The sequence below is a fragment of the Pelodiscus sinensis genome, chromosome 9 (assembly GCF_052426305.1).
Source record: "Pelodiscus sinensis isolate ZL-2025 chromosome 9, ASM5242630v1, whole genome shotgun sequence".
In the NCBI taxonomy this organism is placed as follows: domain Eukaryota; kingdom Metazoa; phylum Chordata; order Testudines; family Trionychidae; genus Pelodiscus; species Pelodiscus sinensis.
Genome location: NC_143060.1, coordinates 29,691,123 through 29,714,962, shown reverse-complemented (window position 1 = coordinate 29,714,962; position 23,840 = coordinate 29,691,123). Strand labels below are relative to the sequence as shown.

The 23,840-nt window shown below is 38.5% G+C and overlaps 1 protein-coding gene across 14 annotated transcripts in view; it reads right to left on the bottom strand.

Annotated features, from left to right (window-relative positions):
• The window catches only part of ADGRL2 (adhesion G protein-coupled receptor L2), a 538,071-nt gene that overhangs the window by 202,690 nt on the left and 311,541 nt on the right, over positions 1 to 23,840 (bottom strand). For 2 of the 14 annotated variants that reach the window (XM_075936335.2, XM_075936334.2), the window contains one exon: positions 22,515 to 22,556. The gene's annotated coding sequence lies outside the window, so the exon portion shown is untranslated. Of the gene's footprint in view, positions 1 to 166; positions 1,239 to 22,514; positions 22,557 to 23,840 lie in introns of those variants that run through there. The other 12 variants (XM_075936333.2, XM_075936344.2, XM_075936340.2 and 9 more) reach the window with 10 other exon arrangements.

Genomic DNA, 23,840 nt, shown 5'->3' with positions numbered 1-23,840 from the left:
AAGCGGGGGATACCCCGAGGGAGAAAGGGGGCGGCCTTGGGGTCAGCAAACAAGCCAAGCCCCTTCCCCAGGCCCATTCTTGCAAACGGCTCCAGAGGGAAGCGACGCGAGTAGCAAACAGGTCCTGGGAACAGCAGCCGCCAGACTTGCCCCGAGCTCGCCTTACCTCGCGCTGTGGAACCGAAGCCAGGCCAGGTTCTCTCCCAAGTAGGATGCGCCGGGGCCGGGCGAGCCCTCTCTGAACACAGGGGCAGAGGAGTTAGTTCGGGAGGCAGCACAGCGACCGCAGGCGCAACGGGGACCGGGCAGGAGAAAGCTGGGCTGGGGAGGGAGAGAGGGAGGCAGCTGCCGCTGCAGCTCGCTGAGCTGGGACAACACACACAAGGCGGCTTCTCCTCCGCCAAGCGGCCGGCCGGTCGGTACGCTTTGCTAGGGCTAAGTCAACATTTTCCTGCAGTTTCCAACACCCCGCTCCGCAGGAAAGGTCTAAAATAGCCAGGCTCCCCGACAAAAAATAAATGCAATAAATAATAATAAATCAAAGGGGCGGGCCACGGTGCAAAGCCCAGTGGATTGGGACCAGCCTTGGAGTCCTTTTCCGTACAACGCTCCCGAGAAGGGAAATAAAGGCGATGCCAGCCGGCGCACCGGGGACCAACTCAGCTTTTGCAAAGCAAAGCCCCCTCCCTTCTCTATGTCTCTGTCGTTCGCCTCGACCTAATTTACATCTCCCTGGATGGCATTCTGGCCTCGGGCATGATACAGTTCCAGCCCCTCCTCGGATTTCGCCTCTTCCTCTCACCGCGGCTGCCCCGTGAACGGCTGGAGCTCAAGCGCTGAGCTAGTAACACACAGCAATGGGGAAGAAACGCACCACACGCACGCAATCCCAATGAATTGTATTGCCAGCTCCTTTTCGCTCGTGCACCTCTGTGTGTGTGACTGGGGACTGCTAAATCCTGACACGGACTCTCCACTAGCTCTGAACTGGAGTCACCTCCAGCCTCCTCCTCCTCCAATCTCCACCCCCCTCTCTCCACTCCCCACCCCTGGGCTCGGCTAATCATATAAACATTATCGCCTACAGGACCGGCAGCAAAGGACAGAATCTCTCCCTCGTCCTTCCCCCCCCACCCCCAGCTGGGGGCTCAGGCGAATGAAAGCAGATTAGAGGCAGCTAAACACAAAACGTGCAGCAGCTAAGCTATGGCGCTCTATGCCACCACTGGCCATTTTCCACTCCATTTGAGCTGCTGGCTGCTGCAGCCGCCGCTGCCCTGCTCGGAGGGGGGGCAAGAGAAAGGGGCGCTTGGCTTGAGCTGTTCTGGCAGCAGCCGCCGCAGCGCGAGCCGCTCTCAGCCAATGGCGCGGCTGCCAGGGTTGTCCCGGGCCCGCCAGCGAAGCGAACGGGGCTTGGGTGTCCCTTGTTGGCTCGCGCTGCCCGGCTCCCCTTCGGCCTCTGCTCCGACGCCCTTGCCCCGGTCAGGGGCTTCTCTCGAACCACGCGCGACACTGTGGACTGGCCGGCGTTCCCTCGGCACTTTCTGTCCTGGACTTAAGCAGGCGGGGCTGGACGTTTCCCGACGCTGCCGGTTTGCAGAGGGGGCAGCAGCCAGAGTCAGGCCGCTGAAACTTTAGCGCTTCCTCCTTTGTGTGCGATCTGCCTGCAGTGGCTCTAGCACACGCAGAGCGTGGATGCAAGCGCAAGGGCATCTGAGATGGGATGTGGGGGGAGAGGCGGGGGGAATGCCCTCTCAATGCACGAGACTTCAGGGCACTCAGTATGTTCTTCCCGGACCAGAAGTTAAAACGCAAACCCTTGCGCGTGCAAACTTTACGTGGGTGCAGACGGCCTTGATCGCTCGCATGCATACCAATAAGTCACCAGACTGGGTCGGTGGAGCACGCTACCGCCTTTGAGCAAAAATAAGCAAAGGAAGGAAAATGACTCCAAGGCTCCCAAATGCATTCAGGATTTTCTAGGTCTGTTTCCTTCATTTCCTTGCATTGAAATTGCTTTGCTCTTGTCGGCTGAGCACATTTCCTTACACCTCTTATTCATTACCCAGGTCAGCAATCACAGACAGCAATCCAAAGGAAGGAGCTCCATTAAAGAATGCATGTAAGGACAGGATAAATAATATTTAAACAGTTTCAAGAAGGGTATTTAAGTTGAACCAATCATGTTCAATTTAAATATGTAAAAATACAGTCCAATGGTCAGGTTGCTTTTTTCAATAAAATTCTTAAGTTGCAAAATACTGAAAAATGGTTTCAAAATTAGGACATTGAAAATGGCATTAGGAAGTGTATTTATGTAAGAAATGGAGGGTCAGTGGACAAAGCACTGGAAATGACAACACAAAACAAGAGCATTGTACCACATAACTTAAAGCTCACTTTTATGCTTAAAATAGCTAAAGGATTGCTCTGCATACAAGCCTGCAATGACTACAGGAAAAACATGCATCCAAAGATCAGCTTAGCACAATTATCACCCACTTTTCTTTTTATTGGCCATACCTTCCTTTTTCTTGCCGCGAAGTGATGTAAAAGGCTCTCTTGGCTCTACACTACTGCAGGATTATCTAAGTGCTCAAGAGGTCCTCCCTGGACCAGTCACAGTGACCTGAAGTCCAAAATATGCTGGCAATTCAATGCAAAGCAACCACACCATACTAGAAAATCTGGGTCATTAGATTTAATATATCATTTAATATATCAACTTATTAGCATGTTACTTTTTATTCAACTATATAAACTTGTTTGATATCTTTATGTAAAAATGAAAGAATTTTTTAAAATAATTCTTAACATTAATTAATAAAAGCATTATGTGCTTTAAAGGTCACGTCAGTTTTTAAAAAAAAGAAGCCAGATTCTAATCCATGTTTTTTTCTATTTTTATTCAATTTGAGCATTTTACAGGCCTTTGTGTATGCTTACATAAAAAGAGTCAGTTTAACTCTTTTCCCATATAATAAAGGAAAGTTTATTTCTTGCTGAAAAAAAAACCTAACTCTTATAGCTGATTTCAGGGAACCAGCAAAACCCTTTGATACATTTAAAAGAATTAAAAACATGCACAATATTATATATCATTTAAAAATGCACTTATCTGGAACTGGTTTCTATTTAAAGGTTAGGGTGTAACTTCTAGGCGACTTCTTTATAAAGGAAGTTGTAACTTCAAAAACATACATTCTATATTATTAATGTTTAATACTAATATTCAAGTTTTTCAAAGGCTATAGATGAAAAAATGAGGGTAATCCATTAACAGAAGGCCTATTCCTGCTTTTAGTGCAGTCAGTGAATGGGAGCAGGATTGGGCTATGAACAGTACAACATATATGGGGTTTTATGTTTGTTTTCTTTTGGGAGAGAAGAATCATGCTGTCCATTGTTAGGCTACATATCAACTGGCTTCAATGAAAGTTTTGCCTGAGTAAGGATGTACTTAAATTTCACCCTCAGCCTTCTGCTGCTATTCCCTGAAGTCAGTAGAGATTCACTTATGTAGATTCAATTGCTGGCCTGCATCTAACTTTTTTTTCTTTCATTAGGAAACTTTTGGGAGATAAATTTTGTTCTACAGAAAGAGTTATGTTCTTTTGCCACAGCTTATATCAACTGGTACAACTGCAGATAGAAACAATTCAACATTCAGCATACAGAAAACTCAAGCTTCCATTTTGGATTTCTTAATTCTGATTAGGTCTTCATTATAATGATGAGCATTGTATATGGGTATATTGCTTTGGTAAGTGAAACAAGATTATTCAGCACTTAGTTTTCAGACTATATCCAGCTTGCATATTTGGGAACTCTACACTTATTACTCTGATTTTAATAAGCCTTTCCCAAGAATATGAACCAGATCCTGTAGTCCTTAAAATAATGTGCCGACCCTATTATAGTTTGGTCTTCTTTAAACAACTCTTTTTGTTGGCTATGGAATGTGTCAAAAATGCACTTAAGTTATGGTTCCTTCAATTATGTTATGTAAGCAAACCTTTCAGTAAGAAGATGGCATACAATGTGAAAATACACTGTTAAAATCATATCTAAAAATTAGTTTCCTACAATGATATTTTTTATCATTTAAACTGAAACATTATGAAAAAAATAATTTTCTTTCCACCATTTCGCACTTTTTGTATTTCACTCTATTTGTATAAAAATGTACATTTCACAAAGTAAAGATAGACAAGCCATTTTCTCTTTCCTTTATAATCATAATGAACAATACTGCAAAATATTTGGATTGAGAATTCTGCATGGAATATTTAAATCAAACAAAATTGTTTACATCAACATTATTTTAAGAAATTATGTCACTAACACAGCTCTATTATATTTAGCTTTGTTAACATTATCTTTTAACCTACACGTTCTCCATGCACTGGAACTTACTCATGTCCTAGATCAGGCCCTTGAAGACTAATAGCAAACATAGATTATTGACATGATTCACAAGTAAACAGTTTACCAAATATGGGTGTTATAACAATTCTTGCAATAGATTTCACTGTCATCTGTGTTCTCAAGGAAAATGTATTTAAAAAGATGATTGACTATATCCTGCAAAATAGGTCAGACTGTGCTTTCACATACAACTCTGCAACTTTGTTGACAGTGTTGGAAAGTTTTCTACCAAAAAACTTGTTCTGTGTGTCTTGATATTCATGAAAAAAGACATTAAAATGTTAAAATATCTTGGTACATAATTTAGTATTGTCTTGGATTTTTTTTTCTTTGGGAAAGGGAGGCCTGAAGATTTACAGAGATTTTCTGCATCCACTTTTGTTTTCTCGGAGTGTACAAAAAGACTACATTTTAAATATTAGTAAAAAAGATTTCCTCCTATCCATCCATCCATGCATTGAATAACATCAATGAATATAGAATTCATTTTAATATGAGCAAAGACCAATGGAAGGAGCTGCATATCCATAATGTAATTATCAGACTTAATTTACTTGAACTGTAATATAGTGTCAAGACATATTTAACGTGGCACACAGACTTCAACATTTCAAACACAATACTGAATGATAAAAAGTGCTAAATCTTTCTTGTCTCAATCATGCAGAGCTTGGGAGAATTGTAAAATAAGCAGGGTTTAGGCCACAATAGGAAATGTATATTATCTTAAGACTTTGGAAATACATCTTGACAATTGCCAATTCTTTTAAACTAAATAACTGTTCTTAATGTTGGGGGGGTGGGGGGAGAGGAGCAGAATCCATCAATAAAATAAGAAAATTCTGCAGCTGTTCCTAACAAATACAGTGCAGTTTGAATTTCCATTATATATACACTTTACTACACTAATCAATTTTAATGACTCACAATCTATATTATTATTTAAGAAATAACAAAATCATTGACTTACTCAGAATACTTGCTAATTGTTTTTAAAAATAAATTCTACACATGACTAAGGAAACACCCATTTCCATTTGTTTTATGTTAAATCAACATCTAACCACTCATGGTGATTTCATTCAAAGAAAACAGAAGGAACACATTAGCTGTGTGGTTAAGGAGATTGATGGGTTTCAAACATTTTAACCATGGATGTTTTTTTCCAACTGTAGAAACTCATGTTTCTAATTTAAATAGCTTCATGAAGATAATTTTTTTCAACAAGCCTGTTGTTTCTTGTTTCTTAGGCAGAAATTATTATATTTGTAATTTAGTAATATTAGAAGCATCTTTGTTCAGCAAGAACAGAATTATTCATTGTGAGAAGACAATATAGTTGTCTCATTCCCTGATCAGTAAATTTGGGAATACAAATGATAGAAGTATACATTATAGAACCATGCTCTTAGAAATACGACCAATAGTATAAGGCCACCTGACCTCCTAAGCATGATGGCTTTAGCTACAACCCATGCCAGAACATCCTTAGAGCTATTTGTAACATGCCTCACGGGGAGTGTGACCAGAATTCGTCACTGATTTTGATTCGCTAGTTGGATCATTAGCTTCCCTGGCCTGGGCTGAATAATGACAAGTGGTGTGACCTGAGTCTGTCAACCCAGACTGAGAGGTGCGCTTCTAGCTGTAGTATAGACATACCCTATAGGTCAACTGCTCACATACACTCTCTGGCTGTGTCTACACTGGGCCACTTATTCCGGAAAATCAGCCACTTTTCCAGAATAAGCTGCAAGCTGTCTACACTGGCCCTTGAATTTCCGGAAAAGCAACGATGCTCTACTGTACAAAATCAGCCGCTATTCTGGAAAAACTATTCTGCTCCCGCTCGGGCATAAGTCCTTATTCCGGAACACTGTTCCGGAAAAGGACCAGTGTAGAGAGCCCAGTAGTCTTTTCCAGAAAAAATCCCCGATCGCGAAAATGGCGATCGGGGCTCTTATCCAGAAAAGCGCTTCTACATTGGCCACAGACGCTTTTCCGGAAACAGGGCTTTTCCGGAAAAGCAGCCTGCCAATGTAGACGCTCCTTTTCCGGAAAAACTGAAAACGGAATAGTATTCCATTTTAAGCATTTCCGGAAATTCATGCCAGTGTAGACACAGCCTCTTTCTCTCATCACCTCTCCTGCACAAGGCCACTTGCCACCTAATTCATACATTATCTCTATCCATCACCAACCTCCAGTAGTAATAAAAAGCCTTCAGACAATGGAACAGCTCTGGTTCCACAGCACAGAACATCACCAGCAGTGACAGAAGCCAATAAAGAGGAACAGTGCATAGGGAAAACTAGTAGATCTGTGACTATGTGGATCAAGAAGCCTATTCCTATTCTCATCTCATGTAATAGAGTACAGATATCCAAGCGACTCCTAAAGTCCATACTGTAACTTTAATAACAACAACAGAAGTCCAGAATTGTAAAGATATTGAGGCACTGCTGTGCTAAGTGTCAACTGTCAATGGGATTTTAGCTTGTAAATGCCTAAATCCCTTTTGAAAATCTAGGCCTAGATTTTGGAACAGCAAGTGCAGCAACACTTAAATACCTTTATGAAGCCAGCCCATATGACCCTGGTAGTAGGATACCAAGAGATGAGCACAGTAAAAGAACATAAAAGAACAGAACTATTACTAAACGTGAGACAGGATTCTTTTGCTCTGATCCTTGTAGGACCTCATTTATCCTAGACTTTCCAGCCCGTTGTATGCTTATTGCCATTGTAGCACTGACAGTTAAATAACTGGTTCCCTCTGAAGCAGATACCAGAGATGCATCGTTGGTTAGAAAGTCTGGAACAGCAGTGAAGTCAATCCCTCTCCCTCACCAACTATGCACATCGCTAGTGCTTTGCAATCAATCTCAATGAACTAGGCATAAGAGCCAGATTTCCTTCCAAATTTAGGTCTTCTAGTTCACATTTTATCCTGTTTCTTCTATGAAGCCACCAGGTGTGATTTTAACAGCTGTAAGAAAAGTCATTTTGTTTCACAAAAACTGCTTGTAAAGGCCTCTGTTTCAGTAATGATTTGTTATACATTACAAATACTTGCAGCACCAGGGTATTAATATCACTAAAGTATAGGGATCAGTGATACTCCACCTCTTTTTTTTTTTAAATGAGCATTTACTTCTGACAAATCTCAGTGTTTCTGACAAATACTGCTCCTGTCTGATTAAAGGAATGGTTATGTTTTTCTAAAAATACTGCAGTCAAAAGAGTGATATTAACACAGCACTACCATTGTGAGGAACATCGATTGACTGCCCAGTACTACTACTAATTATAAATATTAAAATACATTAATAATTAATTAAGCTGCAACTCATCCCATTCTACGCACAAGCTGCTGTCGGTTGAAAATAAGCCCCAAAATAGACCTTTTTAAATTGCATATAGTGAATCAGAGTACTGTGCTATAATATATCAGTATGACAATGCTCTAAAGCATAATTTTATTACCTGGCTGAAAAAGTGTGCTAAGAACTTTGTGGGGACTTTATGCATTAGAAAGTTTTTCATAGGAATAGCTGCACAGGAGTTGTGGCATTTCCCTGTCTCAGTATTCATAAAGGCTTACTGATGTTCATAGGTACCAATTTTCACTCTCATTTGAATTTTTAGCTCTAATTTTCTGTTCCTGTTCAGTATGCTTGGCCATAAGGGTTCAATCCACTCTTTCCCCAGTGAGAGCCAGTGCTGGCAAAAGGGTGAATGCCAATTCCCAACCCTCCAGCTGTATAACTGTATTATATATAGAGATATTAAAAGCAGTTAATAAAATGTAGCACTGATAAGAAAGATGAGATACATATTCATACAGTTAAATATGAATGTCATTCAAGTCCCTGCATCCCAAGCCTAATGGAAAGTATTTAGTAGTTTAGACAATTTTAGCACAAACGAACAAGCATCGAAGCTAGATCTGTGACCTCCCAGGGCTTGGATTTTTTCTGATAGATTCTTTAGAGAGCAATTCTTCCATCATGAAATAATTTGTGCCATTATAATTTTCATGAATGGGTGTTTAATTTAATCTTCTACATGCTTGAACTTTGCCACTTACTGCAACTGTGTTCTGGGTTCACAATGGAATTAATCATTCAAAATCTGTCACCTTAATAATGGCTTTATCTTATCACAGTAAACCTTGACATCTAAGTCTTTTATTACTGCACAATATGTTAAAGCTAGAGGCCAGACTCAACTCTCACTTGTAAACCAACTGAATTTTTTTTAAGGATAAGTATATACACATCTGATCAGTTGTTTGGCAACACATTTACATATTTCTTTGAAATAAATTAAACTTTTATAAAAAATAGTTAAAAACTATGGCCCAGATTCTGCAATGAAATCCATACCACCTGGGACCCTTCTGCCCATACACAGAGTCACAGAACAATATCAGGACCTATTCTGGAATAATACCACAAACTATAGAGGGCATCTGATACAAGGTAATTTAGCAACATCAGGTTAAACCACTATGTTCAGTGAAGACAATACTATGGAATCTTTCAAGATGAGACAGCCATTCTAGAAAATAAAATTTATACAAACAAATATGCATAAGAAATCAATCTTTTATGCAACAGAACATTTTCATTCACAAATGTTTTGCAAAGCAGTTGAGAAAATGAATGGTAATGTAAGGATGCTAGAACTTTTAGGCTGTTAATTATGTAAAAATAAATGCATGTATTTTTACCATATTATACCAAAATATATATATAGTTTTAAGCAGAATTTAGGCATCTTCTTCTCCAACTGTGAAAGACACACTTGTTACTAAAAACATAGATTAAAATGTACCATGTGCAGGTGCAGGCTCTAGTACTTCTCTGTTTGTTTAAGCAACATTTTTCTAGGAGCGAGAAAGAAGCACCATAAGGTCAGGCAATAGACAATGACACAAATATCTTAAAAAACTATTTACTATACAGACTTGCAGTTCATCAAAGTAGTTTTCTTGGTGCAATGCAACAACACCTTGTGACTTATAGCAGTTGCTATTTTTCTCAATTTTCCAGTTAATGAAAGTAGTGTTTAAATACTCTGTAGTTAGATTATTAAGTTCTACAAAATAGAAACAGATGTGTGTCTTAGTATGCCATTAAATTTATGATTTACATAGTACCCTTGAATACAGCTGAGCAGAGGCCAATGATTCTAATTTGCTCTAGATTTACAATAACCTGATCTGGTTTTTGTAAGTACTGAAACACTTTAAACAAAATTAGAAAGCCGTTGTTCTTTGTGTGATTAAAGATGCAATTCCCTTTGGAGTAATGAGAAGACTTAGACCATGTTTCTTCCTTTATAGATGTTTCTATTATAAACACAAGTACTATATATTATGTATTTTTGTTACTATTTCCTTGTTTTTAATTATAAAATAAACTGATTGAGTTGCACTAGAGTCATACTGAAACTATGCCAAAACCTAGCTGAAGAATGCATACTGAGCTTCATAAAAATCCTTAAAATTCTTCCCAGGGTCTTAAGGTCTTGTTAGACAAATACTAGTCCTCATAATTTTCTAAGACCAAAACATCTTTCTGATTTAAAACTACCCTATTTAAAGTTTTATTTAAAAAGCTAATGCATTTCTGAGCTTATTAAACTACATTAATATGTAGAGTTTTACAGGACAAAGGGTCAGGGAATTCATAGTCATTTAGATCTGAGGATAGGGATTTGCTGTGTCTAAATGCAGAAATGACAACTAGAATGAGTATTGCTGTAAAATAGCTTCCTGTATGTTAGTAAATGGATTCTGGCAATAATAGTTACAAGTATCAAGTGGAGCAAAGCTTATTTCTCCTCTTAAATATACAAAATAAAATATGTAAACCATTTATGAATATAGAGATCTTTTCCTAAAGTCAAATGAGAGTCAACTTTTAAAAAATGTCAGTGGTGTGAAAGCATCACTGTAGAACATGTAGGTGTTTAGGACCCAATCCAAAGTCCAATGAAATAAATTGAAGTGTACTTTGGCAAGACTGGGAGCCAGGCATTCCTGAATTCTCATTTTGACACGGATTCTTTTTCTGGCCTAACGTAAGTAATTTAACAATTCTGAACCTCAGTTTTCATATATGCGAAATCTGAATAAATATATATAAATAACATTAAAAATAAATAAATAAATAAATAATAAATAATGCTTAATTGTCTTACAAAGACAGTCTGAGGATTATTAGAGCCCTATCTGACATTCCTTGCACATCCAGAGATCGCATGGAAGCCAATAGAAGAAGAGCAGTGAGAGGCAAAATACTGGCTTCAAGACTGAGCTTCATAAGTTTAAGGAGCGGATGGTATGATGGGACTGCTTAGGATAGCATGTGGCCCATCCCTGACTGCCAGTAGTAAAAATCCCGAACAGCGGGACACTAGATGAGGATGACTCTGAGTTATTACACAATATTATTTCCCAAGTATATGCCTAGTAGGACTTTCCCACATGCTTAGGACATAACTGATCTTCATATTTGTGGTGAGGGAAGTAATTTTACCCTGGTTCAGATTGGCAGAGACTCTGCAGGGGTTTCCACCTTCCTCTGCAGCATGGGGCATGGGTCACTGGCAGGTTTAAACTACTGTAAATAGTGAGTTCTCTCTCATTTGAAGTCTCTGAACCATGTTTTGAGGACTTCCTGTAACTTAACCAGAGGATAAGGGTCTACGACAAGAGTGGAGGAGATTCTGTGGCCTGCAATGTGCGGGAAGCCAAACTAGATGATCACAATGGTTCCTTCTGCCCTTGAAATCTGTGTGTCTATAGCTGTGCAAGACATACAGAACTGAGTCTTTAAACTTGCGAAATGTCTTGAAAATAAGTGCTAAATATTATATATGGGTTTACAATCCTATTACTTTAAGTATATTTATATACAGTTTACTCTCTGATGAAATGTTTAATTTTCTTAGTCTTCCAGTTTTAATAAGATATAATTAAACATAATTAAAACTCTAGGATGATAATTTTAATATACTGCATATACTAGGGCTGCGTCTAGACTGGCAAGTTTTTCTGCAAAAGCAGCCATTTTTGCGGAAAAACTTGCCAGCTGTCTACACTGGCCACTTGAATTGGCGCAAGAACACTGACGATCTAATGTAAGGTTGTCAGTGTTCTTGTGCAAATACTATGCTGCTCCCTCTCGGGAAAAAGCCCTCTTGCGCAAAAGCATTGAGGGCCAATGTAGACAGCTAAAAACTGTTTTGCGCAAAAAAGCCCTGATGGCAAAAATGGCGATCGGGGCTTTCTTGCGCAAAACCGCGTCTAGATTGGCACGGATGCTTTTCCGCAAAAAGTGCTTTTGCGCAAAAGCGTCTGTGCCAATTTAGACGCTCTTTTCCGCAAATGCTTTTAACTGAAAAACTTTTCTGTTAAAAGCATTTGCGGAAAATCATGCCAGTCTAGACGTAGCCTAGGATTCTATTTACCTCTTTGTATTCTGTCAAAGTATTAACAATGGAAGTCTATGCAGATAAAATGTCTCAAACTGCATATAATCTATTTGCTCACATTATGTTCCAAGGCACCCAATATGAAACTAACCTAAAGAGAGAGAGTTTGATTGTGCAATCCTAACTCACCCCTTGACTTAAGAGTTGTGCCTGAATAAGGAATACTGGTACAAGCTACAAGCATTAACACTGTGTATGTATATTGCACCAATTTATGTTCCCAGCTATACCTGTGCAATGCTTAGATCACTGTCTCCATAGGTAAAAGAGGAATTTGGCCTACTACATTATATTTTTTTCAGATGGGTAGTGGATTTGATATAGTTTGTAGAGAAACATTATGTGGTTTTGGACACAATGAAGGCAGTTGAGAGTACGTTTAGCTTCTCATAGGAGAAAGTTAGGTTCAGCTTGTACCTTCATTGGGAGTATGAAAGAACAGAAGATCAGGGACTCCAAAGAGCAATTGTAGAAAAAATTCTACATGGTGGAATGAGGCTAAATTGCTTTTAATCAGACTATTTTGGAGGCTGTAAATGAACATTCAGACAACTGTTTCTATTTAAAACATATTAATTACACATGTAAGGGACCCCAGTCTGACAGTAACAGAATAGTAAAGATAATAACTTATTTGGATGAAGCTTCAGTTATGCCTAGTTAGTGAATACTATAATACTAAACATTTTTTTTCTTTTCCTCTTAAATTAAAGGACTATGGATATGGAAAACATGGTTACTAATAATAAATGGCATTAGGAATTTGGAACCTAATTTTTAAACTTAAATTTGAATTATCACAAGTTTGGGCTGCAGTCCTGTAAACACATATGGTTAACTTTAAACACGTTAACATATTCCATGGAGATGAATGGGACTACTCTAATTTGTAAAGTGAAATGTGTAAATTTTTGCCAAGTTTGGACCTTAGCTCTAATTCTGAAAACAATTAAATGTGAGTAACTTTATGCCCATTAATGGGGATTAACATGTCTCAATATTTGCAGGACTGGGGACATCTTATGTATTTTGGATTATAACCAATTTCTATATTGTTAAAAAATGCTTAAATGTTCCTTTTTGTAAATATATATTAATTAATTGATTCCTAGAGTCTGTAACTGGGACAGCTGGAAACTGATGATCCAGAACCTATGTGAATAACCTGGAGAGATAGAAGTAAAAAAGCACAAAGGAAAATTCTGAAAGTCTGATGCAGTGCTGTTGAGGCTTGAATGGATATTATAAATGGTCTTGGAGGTTTTCAAAAATTTTCATTTAATATGCAATTGACACCTAACAGAAAAGCTAAATCAATGTCTTATGATGTCTGAAGAATTCTAAAGCTTATATTATAGGAATATAACCTGTTGATAAAAAGAGGCAGGGCACACAAAGATGTTGTAGTATTTTCCCATTAGTAAGAGTTTTTAAATAAAAGTATGTCACTGAAAGACTATTTTACTTCACTGTGAAAACTTGTGAATGTTCAGGGTGTTTAAAGATATTATATGTGACTATGGATGCATTTAACAATTTATTTTTCCAGTTAAGTGTTATGGGCTCAGTTCTAGAACCACTGAAGTTACCTATCCCTTGGCTTCACTAGCAGTTTGATCTGGCCACATATTCCTCAATCTTTGTCAAAAAGGGAGCTTTGTATTAGTTTTTTATGATCAATTTTCTTCAAATAATGATTGAAAGAAAACATTTTTAATAAAGCAAAAACAATGCATTCTCTGATTCCTCATGGTAGGGGCCATACTGAAGACATTATCTATAGTATGATTCTTCATGGTCAGCAACTCAAAATCAGTGAGGAGAGCAGAGATTGTACTTATATTTGGTCATTAATCTTTTTTAAAAATTCAATTTAGAATTATTGAATTAAAATTGAAACCTAAATCCCAAGGCACAGTGAGCATGTATTTTAAATTTTTACTGTGGCTGTGGAGAAAAAAACTTAAATAAGACTAAGGTTAAGATTTGGTGCAACTCAATGTATTGGAAAAATATTGGCTAAAGAAGTAAAAAGGGTTTTTTTTTCTTCCTCTCTCCTCTGGACTTTCCAAAAGGTAATGCACATGGAAATTAGTGTGGATGAGTTGCTTCAGCTATCTTCAGTAAAATAATAAAATTAATTTCTGCCCACACATGCAAGCTCTTTGGTGAGTCATGAAGCAAGCAGTTAGTATGGGACAGGTACAGATCAGGGCAGAATTTATCTCAGTGTTTCTCCAGTGCTCTGTTGGCTCTGGATCCAGACTCCCTGGATCATTTCTAATTTATAGCTTTTATATAAATAACAAGCATCTTTATGTGGAATCTAGTTTAAAAATGTATCAGAACTTCCACCATCCAATAAGTCCTTGTACTTATGCAGAAGTGGCCTCTGTTGCAGAGCTGCTGTCTTCATTATTTAATTTCTCTTCGGAGCTTGCAGCCAATGTGAGCCTGTTGAGTTCTTTATTTAATATGTTTCAGAGCACGAACACCTGCCGACTTCTTTAATAACGAGTTATCCTCAGTCAGCTTATATGTGAAAACTGTGCAGCAGAGGTGAGTTATGAATAACCTTAAACATTGAAACTGGATTCCATTAATAAAACTATGACCAGCCTCCATGCCAGAACTTTCCAAAATACATTTGTGAGAGGTTTCCACAGTATAGAATCCAGGGAGACTTTTTTAAAATTGAATTCTATTCTAAATAAGAGGGGCTCAATTGAATTCAATTTCCATTTTGGCTCCTCTGAAAGAAATATACACTGTATTTTTTCATTGCTAATATTTTAAATTTAGCTTTTGAAATATTATTTGTATAGGTTCGATCTCTCTATTCTGGAACCTCTTGGTCTGGCAAAATCTGTGGTTGGCACATAGATACGAACTCTGCGGGTGCTCCGGAGCTGGGCCATACACTGGGAAAAATTAGTGGGTGCAGACTGCAGACCATCCGCAGCACCAAGCTTCCGCTCCATCCCCCTCACACATCTCACTTGCACGCTGGTGACCCCCTGCTTACCTACTCCTTCCCCTTCCTTGTCAGCACTTCCCAGAGTGCCATGAATTTGCTGTCTATAGCATTCAAGCTCCAGGAAGAAAGGGGAGGAGTAGGGGTGGGGTACACTTGGTGGAGGAGGCAGGGAAGAGGGATAAGGGAGTGCGCCATCCAGACCCCTCACTGTCCCAGGCTGGGATCCCAGGCAACAGCAGAAGGGACAGCAACTGAGACCCTGGGGTTGGCATTGGAGCCCCTAGGTGGGATGTTGTCAGCCTGGACCATGGGTTGCAGCGGGGAGCCCTCTGAGCCATGGGCCATAGCATCCCCCTAACTCTTATTTCTTGTGTCTATGGAGACTAACTGGCATTCTGCATTGACCTTCCATGGCTTGGCAAATTCTATGATTCAGCACCAGTGAGGTTCCAAGAGTACAGGGTTAGAGGGGTTTAACCTGTTTTTGACAGTGAATAAGAGCAATGGACTTTGCTGCTTTCTTTGGAGAAGGGGGATCTTTCCGAATGAATTGGCTAAAGGATAGTAAAGTCCAAGGTTATGAATTGAATTAATAAGGCTTAAACTTTGTACATGGATGTGCAAACAAGTCTCAGCATAATTTTGGTGGAATGTCTCTATAGTCTCTCTTTAACCTCTCTCCTCTCTTACTTCCTGGGTAACCTTTTTCCACTCCCTGCAACTTTCTGTTTAGAAAAACTATGTGTGAAATAATTTTAGTTGAACTCTCCTTGACTTTAGGAGCCTAGGATTTCACCCATGGTCTCAATCCTACAGCTGTTGAGTTTAAAAAAAATTAACTTGAAGTCAATGAGTTCAACATCTGCTCAGAATGGATATTGGCTAAGACACACTAATAAGACTTTGTCCAATTAGTTCATCTTAATTGGCTTTACTCTGCACTAAAATGCTCACATCACTTCTCCCATAATTGCTTCACCTCTGCTGAAGCACATTATTTTGCTCTAACACATAAAACTGACTTTTCTGATATATAATAAGTACCCTACAAAGCTAAAACTACCCTTTCTTGACCATAGTCGATTCTTGATTTAGATTAAGTTATTTTATTTACTCAGTGCTTGGGAAATAGCATTTTAAATCCCCTTTGTCCCACAACTACAGGCTCATTTAACTATTTTACATTCCCTTTAAAAGTTAATTATTTATTTGGGAAAAATACAGACTATAAAGTTCAACCTTTCCTTGTTTCCTTAATTAACCCCATTTTTATGGGCAGTAAAATAAGTAGTCTTTATCCACCATCAGTAATATGTGAGGCATGTTCACTTGACAAAGAAGCATATGTTTCCTCCCAGCTTTCTTACAGCTCAAAAATATGGACCTGATCCCGATGTAACTAAGGAAAGTGGGGAAAAAAGGAAGTATTTAGAACTACCAAGAGCAACTATAGCACACTGCTTTTCATTAAATTTGCCTATTATACTACTTAAGCATGATTAAAACAAAAGAGAGATACCCTTTATTTATATTGGAAAACATGCTTTACATTCTTAACACTTTATTACCTATTTTTATATTTCAGTATTTTTCAATAATCTTTCTAATTGTGATGTAGGATTATTTCCATTTATGGCTAGTCAGATAATACAACTATGGTGACTTTGTCCTTTTTTATCTCCTTCCCTAGCAAAAGGCCTGTGCAGTGAGCCTTTTTGTATAAGAGTAAATTCAGTCCTGCAGTAAGTGGACGCAGCACCCTATGAAAACCATCAAACTAGGTTCTGATGGGTTGAATGCAGCCATTTTCTTAATTCCTGAATGTTATTTTGATGATTGCTGTCCACTTAGTTGAACTTCTTCAGTGCCTTATCAACTACAAACTTGTCAGGACTATCCAGAAAAAACAGAACAATTTAAACACATGTGATGAGTTACAAAGCAGATACCATATATTTGTACATTTTTTAAAGTAACAAGAAATGCAGATTTAGCAAAAAAAAAAGTATCTTCCGAGTCTTGGTATTATATACACTGCACAAGTCTCATTAGTATCATTTATATTATGTAATCAAGATTTTCTAAATGAAAAATGTTCCTCGTAAACTCTATTATATTTCTGTGATAAACATGTAGCATCCACAACTCAAACACATCTGCTCATTACCACACACATACATAGGATGAGAAGAGAATTATGCTGCTGCAGTTCAGTATACTCGCACTTCATCAGGAGAAGAAATTATATGATTTAAGTGCACTTTTTCATATACAGTATCACTGTATATTTAACACTTAAAATGACAAGTTTTAATTATAATAAAGTATGGTCAATAGAAGAGTGAAAAATTGTAGAAAAACTGTTTGCAGCCATATTTTTAGAGTCAAATCTATCTTTGGTTAGGCCACAAAAATTATATTTATTATTATTAATTTTTCTTGTATCTAAACTGATTTAGATTGTCTGTAGTTTTCTGGTATGGATGAGTTGAACCTCTCGAGTCGGGCACACTCTGATCAGGCAGCATCTGAGGTCCAGCATGATTTTAGGTAGCCAGATATCCACTTATCATGGTTGTGACCAAGTTTCCCATGGTCCCATAAAGTTTGTTTCTAACCACCACTCCTGGCTTTCAGTGTTCTGTGCTGATATTTAGCATAATTTACCCCTAAATGTCTTCTAAGAGCCCTGTAAGCAGTGGAAGTGTAGGTAATGCTGCTTGACAATACTGACTTCCCATGGTCCAGAAAATTTTCTGATTTAGCACCGGTCAGGTCCTCAGTATATTTCTCTGTCAGTTCTTATAATATGTTTTGTCGTATTTTTATCTGAAGAATTTGGACAACAGTCCACGACCTCTATGTGAGTGCAAGACTGTTAATGTGTTCTATTGTTATAGTAATACCTAGAGATCCCAGTTAGGATTGGGGCTTCATAACGCTGGTCACTCAGCAAACACATAGTAAGTGGCAGGCTGTACCCCAAAGAGCACTGTACTATATTTTTACCTCCCTTCACAGTTACACAGGGCTTACAGTTTCATTTAGGGGGTTGCTCAGACATCATGAAGGCTGGATGTGGTATGGAAACTAAGCTGAGTAGAGCAGAATGCGCTCAGGGCAGAGGACATACAAGCTGTCAAGCACTTATGCGTACAACACAGGAGAACTCCCACTATTTCACTGCACAGTGAGGAAGCAGGTAGATATTTTACATACAGAAGGACTGGGACACACTCTAGACTGTGCCATTGCTTGCAAATGGAGAATCAGGGCGACCACTCTTAAGCGCCGCACTTTGGAGAACCCCACATTTCAATGTAAGTGTGGTGCAAGGTTCGGGCACAGTCTCTGGCAGTGACAGCCATAGGCACTGACTTTGTGGGTGTTTCAGCCCCAGAGCATCCACAGAAAAATGATGGGTGCTCAGCATTCACTGGGCCTCTCCCATCAATGCCTCTTCTTCCCCCAGTACTTCCTGCCCACCAGCAAGCCCTGTGGATCAGAACCTCAGCCTCCCTCCCAGCACCTACAACCTGATATGGATCAGCTGTTTCGTAGTATCTATGATTCTATCAGGAGGCACTGGGGAGGGCAAAGGGACGCGCGAGGGAGTAGTACGCTTTGGGGAAAGGGTTGGAGCAGGGCTGGAAAGAAGCAGGGTGGGGGTGGGACATGGGGAAGTAGCGGAGTAGGTACAGAGCACTCCCCGCAACAGATTAGAAACCAAGTTGATTTGTCATGGATCCTAAGTATGGACTTGACTGTAGTGTCTGGAGTTGGATCAGGACCACAATTCTGGCCTGCTATATGATTGTACCCCCTAAATAAATGTAGAGCCAAACAAACACCTGGAAAGGGACTTTGCTGGGATGGCCCCTACTGTAGCTGAAACAACAGACACTTGAAGTAGTGCTGCCATATCTATAGGCTGGGAACAGATTTGTTCCTGACATTCATGTACAATTTCCTATAGTGGTGGGAGTGAAACTGAATCCCTTAAAGACTACTCTTTATTTTTGCTGTACTCCATATGATTATTTTTCTAGCATAGGAGGGAAAAGATGTTTATGTTCTATCTGACTCAGTCTAAATAAAATGATAAAAGGTGATGATCTCTTCAGTCATTACCGATCATTATGACAAAAACTATATTTTAAAATGGAGAAAACAAATGTGTTGACCTTGTGAGCTGTGTAATGCATTTCAAAAACAAATCTGCAATGTCTTTTTGTTAATAGTTGTTATTTGCATAGTTAAACCTTCAATGCATGGTCATAAATAGTTAGAATCTAAGTTGGCATAATGCCCAGAAATGTTAGGGTTCCAGACAAAAAAAGGACCATCTACTCGTCAAGAAAGCCATTCTGTCTCAACAAGGTGATGTTTAACACAAAAAATACAAGCCTGAGGATAGATAACATATTCAATTTACTGTTTAAAAAGACAAGAAGTTTTCATTTATCAGAATCATCTCGTGATGATAATCAGTACACAGAGCGAACCCTCTGATAAAAAAGAGAAAAGACCATCAATTGTTTTTACTAATTAAGATTAATATTATTCCTGTGAAATGAACCAAAAAGTTGCATGAAACCAGAATCCCAAAAGAGGTCCATAATCTACAAGAATAATTGCATGGTGTTTTAACTCAGAGGAAAGTAGTAGCAGTAGCCTTCTTCTTTTGTTAGCAGTTATTTTATATTCTTATTTGATGTATAAATATTCAATTTTTAACAGATTAAAAACATTTATAGAATTTTAAACTTAATTTAAAGATAAAATGGTTGTATATTTGAAGAAATGCTACAAATATTAAATGTATATTTTTAGCATTAATTTAAAGTAACAATTTATTAACATAGAAAAACTTTTTTTATTGACAAGATGCTGTGACCATTCATTGTCATGTGCATTTACTCTTTTTTCATTAAGCACAGATAGAGATAGGAATGAGAAGGAAAGGGTATTTTGTTAAAGTGCATATTAATTATATTCAATATTTTATTTTTTCTGGATACAACATTTAGCCCTCTTTGAGAGACAAACAAAAATGCTCAGCTGCAATAAAGGAAATATTAATTGGCAAGTTCTATTTCAATTGCTTTGTGCAATAGGCCCCCAACATAGGGGAATATATTTATGTGTGAATTAATGTTTACATACTGGTAATCAGTAACCAGTATTATAATTCTGTATCTGGGAACCAAAGGCAAAATGTCATATCTGGGGATAGGTATATTATTGTAATTATAAAACCTATTCCTCACAAAAGTGTTATCTTGGTATTCTGCACCAGTGTCTGATCGCCCAGTGTACTTCATGTGTCGTTTTGTTTGTTTGTATAAGACATATGACCCTTAGGGCAGAACTCTTGTCCATTCTTTGTTCTGCATAGAGTAAAGCACATGGCTGGCACACAACCAATAATAATAATTTTACTTAACATACAAACTTATAGTTATATTGACCCCAGTCATGGTGCCAACTGAATAGATTTGTTGTCAGCCAGAATTAAATGTTTTTTCTTTTCCTAGCTATCCCCTTCGCATAGTCAATCCCAGGCTAAAACTATTTTAAGTGGACAAAATCTGTTGGTAAGCACTTACATTTGACAATATTATTGCTTAATGAACACTGTAGAAAAGAGTATATGTCCTGCAAGCATCTGTGGCTGTGGCTTACATATGAGTCTAGTGCCAAATACCTACTGCTAATAGGTAAATATACACAAAAGAGACAGGCTCTTTGATGGTTTAATCCCAAACATACTTAACTGTCACATAGTTAATCTTTTTGATTAAAAATGACTCTTCAGTTCTTTGTGAGCTTTTTTGTTTGTTTGTGGATTTGGGAGTTTAAATGTGGTTTTCATGTATATTTGGAGCTGCTTTTTTTTGTTTGTTAGTTCTACAGGATTATTTTTCTCTTTTAATCACAGACCCCCAAACATATCCTTGACACTGATATTGGTGAGACACCCACTCAAGCAGGTAAAAATACACCCTAGATGTCAACTAAGCAGAAAACCTCATTGTTATAACTAAGGGTATGTCTACACTACCCCGCTAGTTCGAACTAGCGGGGTAATGTATGCATACCGCACTTGCTAATGAAGCCCGGGATTTGAATTTCCCGGGCTTCATTAGCATAAGCGGGGAGCCGCCATTTTTAAATCCCCGCTGCTTCGAACCCCGTGTAGCCGCGCTACACGGGGTTCGAAGCAGCGGGGATTTAAAAATGGCGGCTCCCCGCTTATGCTAATGAAGCCCGGGAAATTCAAATCCCGGGCTTCATTAGCAAGTGCGGTATGCATACATTACCCCGCTAGTTCGAACTAGCGGGGTAGTGTAGACATACCCTAAGTGGTTTGATCTACTGGTTAAAAACAAGTTTGTTCAAAACAGTTTTTCTTTCCTAGAGGAGAAAAAAGTTCCAAAGAACAAGTCCCTTGCCTTGTGTGTTGAAAACCTTATCATAATTATTTAAAAGTTCATTTTAAACTTGTGTCTTGCTATGGGTTTTCTTTCAATTCTGGGATCCTTCTGCTTTGTTTCATAGACAATAGAAAACCTGGTACTCATTTTAATCCTTCATTGTTATATGTTCTTATAATTTTTTTTGAATAATCTCTTTTTAAAAGCAGATTTTGAGTCCTTCTGGGATTAGATTGGATGTCTTTCAGCTATAACGCTAAGAAGCAGTCACATTTGACATTTGAATTTGTGCTCGGAGGGGATATTTTTTTCCAGTAATATTTCTTCCCATTTTAACAGTAGTTCCACTTCTTGATGGTTTTATGTTGATTTCAAACTACATTTTTATGGAGTGAGAAAGAAATTCTTTTATAAAGGGAATGCCCAAGAACAGTTGGAAATGTCTCTCCTAGCAGCACACTCATAGGATTCAGTATAGTTTGTTCAGAAGTGTTATTTTAGGATGACCTTTACATGCACAATATGATGAATTTTTCTTTTTATTTGATTGTAAAGACGTTATGATCAAGAGGTAAAATAAATATTGCCTTTCTCAGTCATAAAAAAGGAAAATGACAACTGAAACCATCTTTTTTTAAACAAAATGATAGCAGGCACCTCTCTCAGAAGAAGTGATGTCTGCTTTTGGAAAACATACAATTTTAAATTCACAGATGCAGCAAAGCCCTAGTGAAACATAAATAAGGATCAAATTTTATACAGTTCAACACAGTGAAACATTGTATAGGAATCATCTTTTCCCAGTGTAAAGAAGAGGTACACCTGCTCTCTCTCCTGATAGGATGTAAACCATATTTATATATGTAGGTATATATATATTATAGCAAATTCTGCAGAAAACCACAATGTTGAACACTCCAGGTTCAGAAGCATTTCTAAAAGACATTATAAATTCTTGTGTGTCTTTAGAAATAAATGTAATATTCTGTGGGCCCTTTCTAACTAGCTAACAGGATTTGAATATTCAAATATTTACAATTGTATGTAACTATACTAATCAGATTGTCAGTTTTCTTAAAAATAAATGTACAATCTTTTATAATAACAATTTACTTTCTTTTGTTTGTGTTCAGTAATATCAGATGTAGAAACAGCTTTCTGCTTACCATTCTGGGAAAGAAGAAATTCATCATTGTACCATAAATACCCTGGAAAGCAAAGAAAATGTTATTAGTTATTATGCCTTCATCCATAGGGATTCTGACAGACAAACACAATGCATCAGCAGCAAAACAAAAATGAAACAAATCTATTGTACAAAGTACAGATCAATATTTTCATGCAGATCTGAACATATATTACATGTAGTTAGGCAGTAAGGTCCAGTTTTTTAAAAAAGAATATGCTATTTCTGAGGAATGAAAAATCTAATTTTTGAGAGGAAACTCAAGGAACTTGGCTTATTTAGACTAACCAAAAAAAGGCTGATGGGTGACATAACTGTGTTCCATAAATATATCAGAGGAATAAATACCAGAGAGAGAGAGAGAAGTTTTTAAGTACCAATATGAACAAAAGGACAAATTGATATAAACTGGCCACCAACAAGTTTAAGATTGAAATTAGGTGATGGTATCTAACCATTAGAAGTGGGAAATTATGGAACAGTCTTTCAAGTGGAGCAGTGAGGGCATGGGCAGCGGATATCATAGGCCAAGGGAGCCTAAACCTCACCTGACCCAAGCCATGGTCCCACCTATGTTCTGCTGAGAGGCCCCACCCACACTTCCCCTCTTTCTTGAAGCTAAGGGCTCAGTTCCAGCTGGTAGCCCGGGGCTGGACCAGCTCAGGATGGCCCAGTGGTCGGGCCAACATTGGGGCTGTTGACCTGGGGTTAGGGCTGGTGGTAGGGCCAGCTGCTTGCTCCTGTCTAGTCACATGGGAGATGCAGTGGACCTGGGGCTCCTCTGGCCATGATGGTGAGGCCCTCACGCTGGAAACACAGAGCCAGCAGGCTAAGCTCTCCAAAAGGGGGGAGAGGTTCAACTGCCACTACAGCTTTTCCCTAGGGTATGGCAAATTGGGGTGACCAATCTGGACCCTGTGCTTTGGGATGTAAGCCAGCATGACTAGCTGGAACGGTTGGTCCCAGAAATGAAGTATTCATCACTTCTGCCCCTGTCCGTGCCTCCCCTTAGGGACATCCCTGCCTGCAACACATGAGCGGGGGCACCAAACTTAACTAGCTTCAAGACTGAGCTTGATAAGTTTATGGAGAGGATGGTATGATGGAACTGCCTAGTATGGCAATAGCCCACCATCACTGCCGGTAGTAAAAATCCCCAATGGCTGAAGATGGGACTCTAGGGCTATGTCTAGTCTGCAAGCCTCTTTCGAAAGAGAGCGTCTAGACTGCACGTTGAAAAAGCGGCTTGCTTTTTCGAAAGAAAGCATCCAGTGAGTCTGGATGCTCTCTTTCGAAGAAGAGGAAC